Here is a 14565-nt window from a genome sequence, read left to right as displayed (position 1 = left end):
TATGATTGAAAGTAGTGTATGCTAGCAGTGACACACAGTTTGTTTTTCTTTGTATATTGCAGATTACTTCATCAAAGATTTACTGAATATTAAAATTGAAATTTAAGATTTACTAAAGGTTTCATATCAGTTAGGCAGATCACACCTCACAGAAACATTTAACTATTTATTTTTTGGCTGTTGACTAGGAAGATGTCCTTATTGCTGTTGCAGTAATTATAATGTGGGATCTCCTGCCAAGGATAACCGAAATGTCCAGGCAGTACACCAAAGCCTTTGCATCTTCCTAATGTTGAATATCAGGCATGTGTTCTCTGTGCAGGTATAGGGCAGAAAAGTGACATAAGTATGCAATATACTTGGAACTTCTTTGCCTCCAGTCCAAATGCCACAGTTGAATGTCCGAATGTCCTTTGCTAAGCTGGTTCCTACTGAGCTTTTTACTTATAAGTGCCCCGTTGTGGTTCCTTCTTTTTCTTCCTGTAGGCTCATGTCATCCAGGAGAAGGAAAATGTCAGTGTGGGAGGCAGTGTCCCAATAAAGACTGTCAAAAGAAGTGTGTATTCTGCCTAGGTGCATCACACTATCATGCCCAATGTACCATTTGTAAGGCTTTTGTTCCCAAAATGCTTCACAGCTGTCTGTCCTCTTTATAAATTTATCTTGAGAAACAGTGCCTCAAAATTCTGACCCATGGTACCGTGTCTAAGTCCACCCACCTTGAGGTACAGCTGTATCTTAAAATGACCAAACAGTCTTGGTCTGACTCTGCTGCTGTCCAGCCTCTGCTGGATGTTGTTATAAAGGTGAGTGAAGACCCTGAAGACCATTCAGTGCTGATCCAGTTTCCTCTGCCATGGCCCTTTTGGAGACCAGCATGGACCCCACTTATCGCATGTCCTCTGAGGCAATGCAAACATCAGATCATTTCTGAAGGGTCTAACAAATTCTCCAAGTTCTGGTTAGGGAAGAGGTCCCTGGTACCCTTACTTACTGAGAATAGGCATGGCTCAGAATCTCCTAGGTTGGTCAAAGTTGATGTCCCACTAAAGAAGAAGCTGAAAACTAACCAGATTCCTCTCATTGCTAAGGATCCTCAGAAGGAGTGGAGTGGCAGGATTTTACACTGGGCTTGTTTAATACTCCAATGGCATTAAGACCACCTCAGGAAGTGTCTGATCTAGCCCACTCCTAAAAATGACCTCTTCTTTGGACTATGATTCTGGGGAAAAAGATTCCTTGAGTCCTGACTTTTACAGGTCCATTGGTAAGCACTGGGCTGGCTGCCATTGGCGACCATTTTAAACATAGCCAATTTCCCTTTTGGTACTCAGTTTGTCACAGTACTTTACCAAAGCATATTATAAATGGAAAACCATACAACAAATAAGATGAGCAAACAGAAAAAAAATCCTAATACTTGTTATAAATGCAATAAGGTAAAATATATTACTGTTTGTGGGTGAGAGTCATACATATGGTGCATACTACATATGGGCTAGTACACCAGGATCAGCAGTTAAAACCATATGCATGCACATCTATAAATGTGTACACTTTATACTGGTACAAAGTGTAACAGAGTCATACATATGGTGCATACTATATGGGGTAGTACACCAGGATCAACAATTAAAACTATATGCATGCACATCTATAAATGTGTACACTTTATACTGGTACAGAGTGTAACAGAGTCATACATATGGTGCATACTATATAGGGGTAGTACACCAGGATCAACAATTAAAACCATATGCATGCACATCTATAAATGTGTACACTTTATATTGGTACAGAGTGTAACAGAGTCATACATATGGTGCATACTATATAGGGGTAGTACACCAGGATCAACAATTAAAACCATATGCATGCACATCTATAAATGTGTACACTTTATATTGGTACAGAGTGTAACAGAGTCATACATATGGTGCATACTATATAGGGGTAGTACACCAGGATCAGCAGTTAAAACCATATGCATGCACATCTATAAAATGTGTACACTTTATATATTGGTACAGAGTGTAACAGTGTTGATGGTTCTACTGAAACAAGTGCTCTGATGAGCTTAATCTTGAAACAGAAATGGAAGGAAAAGAAGTATGCATAATTAAACAGCAAGTACTATTGTACTACTGTAGAACTCTCTGGTACTATCTTCTTTTTTTTTTTTTTTTTTTTTCAAATCTTTATTAAATTATCACTTAACCCACAGGCAATCATACATTTATATAAATGAAAACAAACATATTGATATATTTTTAGTAGCAAACACTATTCATCACTTATAATCTATCCAGGCATTGTCAAACATTGCGTAGTTCATTCAAATCCTGGCTTTTTAAAACCCAATTCTTCCTTCAAAACACTATTCTGCATAAGTTGGTCTAGCAATTTCCATTTTTTCTATGTAACTGACTCCTATCCTTTTCTAAAGGTCCCAGTTCCAGTTGTTTTATTTCTGTTACTATATTCACTACTTCTAGTATAGTTGGTTTACTGACTCCTATCCTTTTCTAAAGGTCCCAGTTCCAGTTGTTTTGTCTCTGTTACTATATTCACTGCTTCTAGTATAGTTGGTTTACTGACTCCTATCCTTTTCTAAAGGTCCCAGTTCCAGTTGTTTTGTCTCTGTTACTATATTCACTACTTCTAGTATAGTTGGTTTACTGACTCCTATCCTTTTCTAAAGGTCCCAGTTCCAGTTGTTTTGTCTCTGTTACTATATTCACTACTTCTAGTATAGTTGGTTTACTGACTCCTATCCTTTTCTAAAGGTCCCAGTTCCAGTTGTTTTGTCTCTGTTACTATATTCACTACTTCTAGTATAGTTGGTTTACTGACTCCTATCCTTTTCTAAAGGTCTCATTTCCAGTTGTTTTGTCTCTGTTACTATATTCACTACTTCTAGTATAGTTGGTTTACTGACTCCTACCCTTTTCTAAAGGTCCCAGTTCCAGTTGTTTTGTCTCTGTTACTATATTCACTACTTCTAGTATAGTTGGTTTACTGACTCCTATCCTTTTCTAAAGGTCTCAGTTCCAGTTGTTTTGTCTCTGTTACTATATTCACTACTTCTAGTATAGTTGGTTTACTGACTCCTACCCTTTTCTAAAGGTCCCAGTTCCAGTTGTTTTGCCTCTGTTACTATATTCACTACTTCTAGTATAGTTGGTTTACTGACTCCTATCCTTTTCTAAAGGTCCCAGTTCCAGTTGTTTTATCTCTGTTACTATATTCACTACCGCTAGTACACTTGGTTTAGACTTTGATTTCCATTTTCTAGTAACTGCTTTTTGGCAGCCACCATAATTAGACCCGCAAGACCTTAATATGTCTAGGCAGTTCTGATTCTGCATTGTAGTTCAAAAAATTAATTTCCTTAGTTACACCAATTTGCTCATATTTCTAATATACCTGACAGCCTGGGAGGCCATGATTAATAGATCAAGATGCTTTGCCAGAGATGGCCGTCATCTGCCTCCACTGGGCTACAGGCTTCTGACAGAGGCTTTTTACTCCTCCGTACTGTCTTTTTTAGGCAAAGTCATGATCACAAAATTACCAACATGAAAAATTCTTCTAAATGAAATTTAAAGGTCATGCTGCTAAACGCTAAGAGTCTTAGCATGAAACTGCACTCATTGCAAGCATTCCTTACCCTGGAGGATGGTGACATTTGTGCAGTCACTGAACCCTGTTTCAAAACTGTGGAGAGTACCCCAGCCTTACCAGGTTACTCATCCTACCATACTTTCAGACACTAAACAGAGGGCTACAAATTCAAAAGAGGTGGAATACTACCAGGCTGGCCAAATGGTATGATGCACAGGAGACACTCCAAGTGCAGTTAACTGTTGCCAGAACACCTTTTCAAACCATAGCTTGCTACAGGCCCCCATCTATGACTCAGGATGCCTACTGCACCTACCTGAACTTACTTGAATCCATCAAGATTCAACCCTCTACCCAGAACCTGGGTGACTTTAACTACCCAACCATAGAGTGGAACACCTATTCTAGCCCAAACATGAACACCCAGAGATTCCTTGACTTCGTCAGTGCCAGTGCATTGGATCAGCTGGTAGACACCCATACACGAGGTGAAAATATCCTCGACCTGGTCCTAACCAACATGAATAGCCACTGTAGCACCTCCACAGTCTCATCCTCCTTGGTAAGATCCAACCATAAAGTGATCACTTTTGAAGTCACCATCTCCCCGGACCCCCCCCCCCCCCAAGCGGGTCAAACAAATTTTTTTTTCCAAAGCTGACTACAATCTCCAAAGAGCAGGTATAAGCAGCTTCACAGTCACTGCCCCTTCAGTTGGAACTAACACTAATGTCCAAGCCTACACCAAAAAAACTATATGAGCACCTGCATAGCTGTATGGGCTCAGCAATACCTAACAGGAGCAAATCATCTTCCCAAAGAAGAATAACCCTGTCTGGTTGACAGCAGCAATAAACAAACTCTATAATAAAAGGAAAACATTGCTGCCCAGGACCAAGAAGGAGCAGGTGCCAAGGTGGAAGCAGTCTCTCCTTTGTCCAAACAAGCAAATAAGGTTACTGGTGAAATCCTCTAAGGGTAACGTCGAGTCCAAATTGGCCACATCCACTAAGGACAATCACAAGGCCTTCTTCACATATGCCCGCAGTCTTAAAGGTAACACTCAAATCTGCTCTAAACTGGTGGTCAATAATCACCATATTTATACTCAACCTGCTGGCAGATAGGCTCAGTGAAAACTTCAACCCCATCCCCCCATCAGTAAACCAGGACATCCCCAAAACCTGCCCTCCCTCCCCTCATCACCAGGGAGCAGATCTTTAAGGCCCTCTCAAAGGCAAAAAAATGCAGTCTCCATGGGACCCAATAACATCCCTGGCTGTATCCTACATGAACTCAGGCATGAACTCTCAGCTCCATTAGGCACCCTATTCAACCAAAAACCGAGGACCAGCTTCATTGCAGCTGAATGGAGGACAACCACTGTCATCCCCTCTACACAAAGGTAGAGCATCCACTGACCCAGGCAATTATAGGCCCATCAGCCTAACTAGCCTGATCTGCAAGGCCATGGAACGCATTATCATGGCCCTTATAAAAAAGGATGTTGGCAACCTCCAAATGCTTGGCCTCCACAGTTTGGTTTTGTCAAAGGAAGATTTTGCCTGTTAAACTTGGTTGATTTTTTGCAAAACAGTCACCAAAGCCATGGACTAGGGGAAGATGGTGCACACCACCTATCTTGACCTAGCCAAAGCCTTTGACACTATTCCCCACCCGGGCATAATAGATAAACTCTCCCAGCTAGGCATCAGCCTGTATGTTACCTGTTGGGTTGCTAACTGGCTCACTGATAGAACCAACTCAGTCAAAATAGGAGACGCCACCTCTAGTAGTAGACCCATAATGAGCAGTGTACCCCATGGATCAGTCTTGGGACCTCTGCTGTTTGGGATATACTTTTCTGAGGTGCAAGCCAAAACCAGTGGTCTGTGGTTGACCATATATGCAGATGACTGCAAGCTGAGTGCTGTCTTAAATTCCCCTAGTATTGTGAACATCCTCCAAGAGGGCCTTACCGAGACTAATGACTGGTACCTGAAGCATTATCTCAAACTGAATGCCAAGAAATGCATTATTATCCACTTTGGGGAAAATGGCATCCCCACTAATTACCATATTAATAACTACGTACTAAGCACTCAATCAGTCATGAGAGACTTGGGCACCCAGGTTGATAGCAACCTGAGTTTTGACCACATTTCCTCCATTGTACGGAAGACTTTTCTACATGACCCACATCATAAATAAGGGTATTTTATCCAGGAACAAAGAGGTCATAACATCCCTGTACTCCTCCCTTATTAGACCCATTATCAAGTACAATGCCTCCTTCGGCATATACCTTGCCAAGCACATGCAGCAGCTGGAGAGACCACAGAAGTTCCTGACCAGGAAAATCCAGGGTCTCAAACACCTATCCTATACAGATATACTAAAAGCCCTGTCCCATACAGACTGCTCAGTGGTGACCTGTGACTGACATACAAGGCCATCTCAGACCCAACCTTGATGGAGTTGCTGCATATCAGTAAGTCAAACTCCACTCACGTAAACTGCATGCAAGGCCGTAACCCCAGTCTGTGACATTAATAGAACTTGTTGGCGGGATAGATATGTCTCCCAAAGACTCCCCCGTCTGTGGAATAGACTCCCTTTCCATGTCGAGCAGAGTACCTCTCTAGCCCTCTTTAAGAGGAACATGGATGGGAAACGGAAAATACACCCCTGGTATCCCACCTGTGTCCCTCCTGAACAGAGAAACGGGTGCTGACTTTGAAGAAACATGGGAGAAATTCTTGGCTAGGCTTATAAGGGCCTCCAGGCCAATAGCCTAGTATCATCCTATGAACCTATAAAGTCTGCCAACTCATTACACTTTAAAAAAATATGTTCCCAGTTACTACATTCTTCCCCATCACACCTCCTACATTTGGTATCTATTCAAGGAAAAATTCTGTGGAGTCTACTCGGGTAAACTGCTCCAGGCAAAGATCCTAAATCTTCTAGACTTAGTTGTATATTTGGGAGTCATATGTGTATCTCTCCATTGTTTCTTTGCCAATGTTTTCCCAATCCTTTCTAACCTCCTCTGACTGATTGTTAGAGTTATTTTGCATTATTTTGTATTCTCTACTAATTATCCCTTTTTGACAGCAGCTTCTGTTCTAGATTCTTCTAAAAGCTCTACCAATGCTGGTCTTTTGCTTAAGAGTCCCCCTATTTCTTTCTTTTGGTCTATACTCTGATATCAATCCTTGATAGAGAAGGCAATATCTGGCTTGCAGTCCAAGTCAATTCTTGGCCTCTTCCCATTCTGTTACCTATCCCCTGTAATTATTTGCTCCCAAATACCTTTCTTCCCTTGCCAGTTTTCTCCAGTAAATTCCAGCCCCCTCGTGCTTATTGTCTGTACCCTTAATTACAGTCATTCCCTATTGGCAGAATCTCCTTTCCATACAATTTATTTTAGTACAGTTGTTGTTCTTTCGGCTTTTCCCGGTTAGGGGTTGCCACAGCGGAACTCTGGTCCGCTAATGATTGGCAGTAGATTTTTATGGTGCCGATGTGCCAGCTTGATGCCCAACCTTCAATGAAGACACGCCCATTTACGCATGTCTTTCTAAGGCCACTCGACCACTGGGAGGACATGCAGAATCCACACACAAGGCGCTCCAGCTGAGAATCGAACAGGGGAGAACCTCTTGCTGTGAGGCGACATTGCTACCGCTGCACCACCGCGGCTATCTACAATTATATTTATGGTTCCGCTGACAAAAGTACACCTTTGAGTTTAATCTTGAAACAGTTATGTTTGAAAGAATTCTCACATTTTAGTAGGATATAACTTTGTATGTAAATATTAAACTTGCAAACTAGTTAGCAGTCAAGGGTGGGGCCCTAACTGAAGATGTGCAAAAAGGGCCAAAACTTCTTAGCTGTAGTGCTGTCTCTATACATCTCTGATGGCAATTTATGAAGAGAGTGAAATAAACTGTAATTACACTAAGCTACTTCCGATTGTTGATCACATACTTATATGCACTGCTTCCACTGGCAACAAGCCATGTCAATAAATTTATAGTAATCATGCAAGTGTCCTTTACTTTAATATGCACACTGTGCCCAGCCTCTTGAAATTTCACCAAAATGGGACAATCATATAGTTTAAATAACCTGCCTGGTGAGCATGCTACAGTGATCTTTACAGGTAAACTAATGTAGCAAAATTTGTTGAAAGTAATACTTCATAGTTACAATTTATTTTAGTACAGTATACATTATATGTAAAAATAAGTAAATAAAACCTTGTGGCATTTATAAGATAAACTTGGCAAACTGAATGTAAACTCTTTTGTTGTAAGATGGGCTAACAACTGGCCGGACACATACTATCAAAGTGGGTGACTCCACATCAGACCACAGACCTGTTACCAGTGAGGTACCACAGGGGTCAATGCTAGCCCCCTACTGTTTATATACTTCTGAGAACATCAGGTCAAAATGAAAGGGTTGTGGCTGACCAAGTAGGTGCAATTGTTGAATCCCCAAATCATGTCAGTATATTCCAGGAGGGTCTCGCACACACCATTGACTGGTGTATTAGTCATGGTCTCAAACTGAATGCAGAGAAATGCATCATTATTCACTTTGGCACACATAATGTCCCTTCACACTATCAAACCAACAACAGTACCCTAAATACCCTTGAAGTGGTAAGGGACCCAGGATCACAAGTTGACTGCAACCTTAACTTTGATCACCATGTGTGTACAGTAGTAAGGAAAGCTTTTTACATAGTAAACAATTAGTAAAGACAGAAAAAGAAGGTATAACTCCCCTATACTAGGCATTTTTCCCACCCATAATTGACTACAATGCCCTGTTTGGCATGGACAGCACTAAGCACTTGCAGCAATTAGAGAGACCTCCGAGGTTTCCAACAAAGAAGATCAAGGGACTCTTGCCCATGCCTTACAGAGATCAACTAAAGTCCCTGTCACCATACTCCATACTGTATAAATGTCTTAAGGAAGACTTTAGCCTGGCCTACAGACCAATCCAAGTCCCAAGACCCAAACCTAATGAACTTGCTGTACATCTATAAATCAAACGGGGCTAAGGCTACCCATTCCAGGGCCTGTGACTTAAATAGGACATGTTAGAGGGACATATTTATCTCCAAGTGATTGCCGCATCTTTGGAACAGACTATCAGTTCATGTGAAACAGAGCACCTCTATGACACTGTTCAAGAGGAACCTGAATGAGTGGATGGGGTACCATAAATTCTTACAGGGATAGAGTCCACAACCTTCCTGGTCATAGGCTGTGATTAAAAATGCAATCTTGGATACTGACTAGCATTTCTATTGTATTAAATTGAGATGAAATGGCTAGGCATAAAATAGCATACTAATCTCCTATCATAATAGCGAGACCTAAATGTATAAAATGGTATGAAACAGTAGACTAGCGCTCTTTCTTTCTTCTAGTTACTCTGCTACAGTGTTACAAAGTTATGTCTGAAAAGTTGTTACATTTTCATAGTGAAACCACATCCTGCAATGTGTCCAATTATGGCTGTAAAGGTTTCTACAGGATGTCCTTCAAGAATGCAACTGCAGTCATAACATATGGGTTGTCCTGCCTCAGGCAGCCCTCGGTCGGCCGGATTCCAAAGTCTGGGTCCGACGTCGGCTGATGTTGCATTTCTCTCCGACGTCAGAGCGGCTGGAGTATATAAGCATCAGCCGACGCCATCTTCTTCAGTCTTTCTTGCCGCGCGGTGCCCGAAGCAGAAGCAGTTCGCAAGTGCCGGTCGGTCAGCTCCTGTATTCTTCGAAACTGAAGTCATCAAAAAAGCTAAGTACCCCGTTGGGGACCTTTACTTGCGTCAGCTGATGTCAGAAATTACCGAAAAAGTAAATAATTGTTTGTCTTGTGGTAAACAAATACCTCATAAGGATTTCCACTCTTACTGCCTCCTTTGCCTTGGCCCAGACCACGACGTCTCGGCCTGTGCCGCCTGTGCTCGCTTCAACAAGCGCACTCTCAGGCGCCGGGCGGAGTTCGCTGAAGACTTTTTCAGCTAAAAATTTGATTATACAATGCCGTCGGAACAACCGACAACGCAGACTCCTAAGAAACTAAAAGACCGGGACCGACATCCTTGGCCCGCGTCTTCAACCGACACCACGCCAAAACTAACCGCGAGTGCTCCGGTTCCCTCTGAGGTGGTTATTCCACCGCTCCAATCAGAAGACACCGCATTACCGATACCTCCAATACCGGAGGCCACTCCGACGCCAGTTATTGATTTTTCCTCCGGATACCAAAACCGAGGAAATGCCCGAGACCATTGCTGTTGATAAGGTAACTCCTGCACGTGGAGCGGCTAGGCCTCCCATGTCCATGTCTATCAAGGCCTACACAAGTGCCAAGGCAGCCAGCAAGTCCAAACATCTTACTGCTAAAAACATACCTCAGACTACTCCTGAAACTCAGATCATGTCCATGGCCGCAAATTTAATTTCTCTGATCAGAGGCTCCCAGGCCCTTCCTGAGAGAGGATCCCAGCCTCCTCCTGATAAGAGGCCCAGGGTTGAACCCCCTGACCCTCTGCCCTCAGATGAAGATTCTGAGGACTCTGTTCCCTCTGAAAGCCAGGAAGAGCCCTTCCAGACCTATGAGGATTCAGATGCAGAGGACTCCATCCTCGGCCTCCCCTCCTGAGGATATTTCTTTTGGGGAAGTTCTGCATTCCATGAGGGAGCATTTTAAGTGGCAAGGCCAGGAATTTTCTGATTCCAGAAAGCACCTTCGAACCTTCCTTAAAAAGCCTCAACACAGACCCTTAGCTATACCTCCTGTGCTTGATGTTTTGGATGATCTATACTCTGACTCCAGTGTTACCCCTGATACTCTTCCTCCTGCTCCTGTCAAGCCTGACAGATACTATAGGGTTCCAGAATCCCATTCTCATTTATTTAGGGCCCATGCTGTTGATTTAGAAACAATTTCCCAGGGGCCTAAAGGGTTTCAGCTACCACATCCAAAAATCCTTTGCCTTCCGACAGGAAGCAAGGTCCTTAGAGAGATGGGGAAGAAGGTCTACACCTCCACTACTTTATCTATGAGAGCTCTCAATTGTCTCTTTCACATGTTTCAATATCAGGATTTCCTGTTAGATGATTTACAGAAAAGTTTGGCCTCTCCTGAACCTTTAGATAGGAAGTCTTTGCAGGAGGCTGTGCATAATTCTCAGAAAGTTAGCAATCATTTTTTGCAGTGTGGATATGATGCATTGGAGGCTTCATGTAGGGCAGCTATGACAGGGCGGTCATTCGTGACATGCATGGCTAAAGAACAACCTTTACCAGATCATGTTAAGGCAAAACTTCTTGATGCTCCCTTGGAAAAGAACAAGCTTTTTGGTGCTAATGCTAAAGATGTGTTAAAGTCCATTGAGGAAATAGCCAAGTCAGTACAGACAGTCAAAGATTTCCTCCAGGTTCAGCCGCCCAGATTCAGCAGAAACTGGCCTTCTAAAAACTGGTCCTTTCCTAATCCTGAAAGATTTCAAAGGGGTAAAAACAGGCGTGCCCGAGGAAGAGGGCAATACAGAGGATCCTACAGGGACGACAATGGCAACCAACAAACCAAAGAAGTGACACAGAGGTTTCTCCTGCCCCGCAGGGACAAGCTCAATGACTTTCCTCTACTTCCGCTGACCAAGGAGCAAACAGAAGCTCCTTTGGGCGGAAAGTTATCTCTATTTTCAAGAAATTGGCACAAACTGACAAAAGACAAATGGATACTGGACATTACAGACCACGGTTACAGGTTCCACTTTCATACCTTTCCAAGAAAACAAGGCATGCCAAACCTTCCACAAAATCAGAGGGCAGAGGCTATCAAGCAAATTTCTCTGCTTGCTCAGATCAAAGCAATAGAAAAAGTTCCACAACAAGAACAAGGCCAGGGGTTTTATTCAAGACTGTTCCTTGTTCCAAGAAAAGAAACTCAATGGAGACCAATACTGGACTTGTCCGCTGTAAACACTTTTCTCATAGTACCAAAGTTCAAAATGCTGACTTTACAGCAACTCCTTCCCATGCTGGGCAAGGGGTCTTGGCTGATTACTCTGGACCTCAAGGAGGCATACCTGCATGTCCCTATCAGACACAGCTGCAGAAGATACCTCAGATTTCTTGCAGGGCCAGAGCATTATCAATTCTCAGCATTGCCATTTGGCTTATCTACTGCGCCCAGAGTATTCACGAAATGCCTGGCATCAGTAATTGCTCATTGCAGGCTCCAGGGGATTCAAATCTACCCGTACCTGGACGATTGCCTCATACAAGCGGACAACAAACTAACCTTGACAAAAAACTTGAATTATGTCATACACTTGCTACAGGCTCTGGGATACACAGTCAACTTTCAAAAGTCAAGACTTCAGACATCCCAGCAAATAACCTTCTTAGGAGCCAAGCTAGACAGCCTCTCAAATGGCTTACCTGACAGAAGACAAGCAAAAGAAGTTAACTCATTACTTCAAAAGTTTAGCAAAGCTCACCCAGATGACTGCAAGGAGTTTCCTACAGGCCCTGGGTTACATGGCATCCTGCATTCTCTTGGTCCCACTAGCAAGACTACACATGAGAAAGCTTCAATGGTACTTAAAAAGCTTATGGTCTCAACACAGCAACAACCTAGAAGCAATTATTCCACTCATTCCATGTCTACAAAAGGAATTTTTATGGTGGGCCACAGTAAGCCAGTTAAACACAGGCATGTCGCTCAAAAACCTCAGATAACACAGACAATGACCACAGACGCCTCAGACCTTGGATGGGGGGTGCACATGGAGGGCAGATGTATTCAAGGGCAATGGTCCCCAAAGGAAACACATCTGCATATCAACCAAAAAGAAATGCTAGCAGTAATGCATGCCATCGAGGCCTTTGGACAACAACTTCAACAAGGCCACCTACTAATACGGACAGACAGCACCACTGTGATGTGGTACATAAACAAGCAGGGGGGCACACATTCTTACCCCCTTTGCAGACTGACAATGAATCTTTGGGAAAAATCACTGGGTCTAAACATACAGCTACAATCCCAGTTTGTTCCAGGCAAAGACAATGTTCTGGCGGACAGTCTAAGCAGGAATTTCCTGGACCCCCATGAATGGAGGCTACATCCAGACATCTTTATACGACTCACCTCGAGATGGGGCAGGCCGGACGTGGACCTAGTTGCCTCCCACCTCAATCATCACTTACAAAAGTTCTGTTCAAGGACATATCATCCACAAGCATGGAAAGTAGATGCCCTCTCATTCAACTGGAGCTCCCTGATAATTTATGCATTTCCACCCCTGCCACTGATGACCACAGTGTTATTAAAGATCAAGGCAGAGCAACCGAAGGGGATCCTAATAGCTCCAGACTGGCCAAGACAACACTGGTACCCACTACTACGGAGCATATGTCACAACAAAACTTGGGCCCTTCCACAATGGCCTCAACTTCTGACCCAACACAACTTCAGGACAATTCATCCCAACATCCAGACTCTACAGCTAACAGCTTGGGAAATCCCATAAATAACCTCAATTTACCTCTCTCCAAGGAAGTTCAGCGGATACTAACAGAAGCCCGCAGACCATCCACCAGAAAGGCTTACTCAGCCAAATGGAAGAGATTCAGCATTTGGAATACCAACAAGGGTCATGATGCATCACTTTTGAGCATCCCTCTCATCCTGGAATACTTGGCAGATATGTTACATAATGGACTCTCATACTCTTCCATAAAAATACATGCTTCAGCTATCTCAGCTAGATACAACACTGATCCACCTGTGTTTTCACATCCTTTGCTAAGGCAATTTCTTAGAGGAATCAAGAATATAAAGCCCCCAAGAAAGGCACCAGTACCAGCTTGGGACCTCAATTTTGTCCTAGAAAAATTGACTTTACCTCCCTTCGAGCCAGCAGCTTCTGTGGAGTTACAATTTCTTTCCTGGAAGACAGCTTTCCTGCTGGCCATAACCTCAGCAAGAAGGGTTTTGGAATTACAGGCCTTAATGGCAATACCACCGTTCATAACTTTTCACAGAGATAGGGTCTCCCTATGAACCAACCCTACTTTTCTGCCAAAAGTGGTATCCAGGGTTTCTTTAAATCAAGCAATTCGCCTGCCTACTTTCTTTCCCAGTCCTGAGAACAAAGGGGAAAGACTGTTACATATCTTGGACATACACAGACAACTTTGCTACTACCTAGACAGAACCAAGACCAGTAGGAAGTCTGATCAGCTTTTTGTAGCTTACGCCCCTGGAATACAAGGAAAAGCAATTTCCAAACAGACAATTTCAAAATGGATTGGACATTGCATCAGATTCTGTTATTCCTTCCATGGAAAGAGTGTGCCAGCCAATGTCAGACCACACTCCACCAGAGCTACAGCCACCTCTACAGCTTTTTTAAGAGGGGTGCCTACAAAAGACATTCTAGAAGCTGCCACATGGAGCTCCGTGCATACATTTTCCAAACACTACAACCTCCCTTTATATTCCAGATCCAGAGCAGGGTTTGCTTCGGCAGTCCTGCAGGGATTGATAGCTACACCATCCTTTTCCTAGAGCATACCACCTCCCTCAGCTAAGCTATGGCATTCAACCCATATGTTATGACTGCAGTTGCATTCTTGAAGGACATAGTACAGTTTTGTACCTACCATAAATGTAGATGTCCGATAGATATGCAACTGCAGTTGGGTTTTCCCTCCTTCCTTCCCCTCTATGCCTTGGGTCCACTCCTATCCCTATTATCCTTAACTGGGGATATCTGTTATGGTGTATCTGTTTATTGCTTATTTATTGTCTGGAAACCTATTTTTGTCTTCCAATTTGATTACAGCCTTCATTGGAGGGCACCTGGCATCTGGGGCAAGAAACACTGAAGAAG

Source organism: Protopterus annectens, chromosome 10.part0 (genome assembly GCF_019279795.1).
Source record: "Protopterus annectens isolate FY-2018-M chromosome 10.part0, PAN1.0, whole genome shotgun sequence".
NCBI lineage: Eukaryota > Metazoa > Chordata > Ceratodontiformes > Protopteridae > Protopterus > Protopterus annectens.
The sequence above is the reverse complement of the archived record's forward strand: the minus strand, read 5'-3'. Positions refer to the sequence as shown.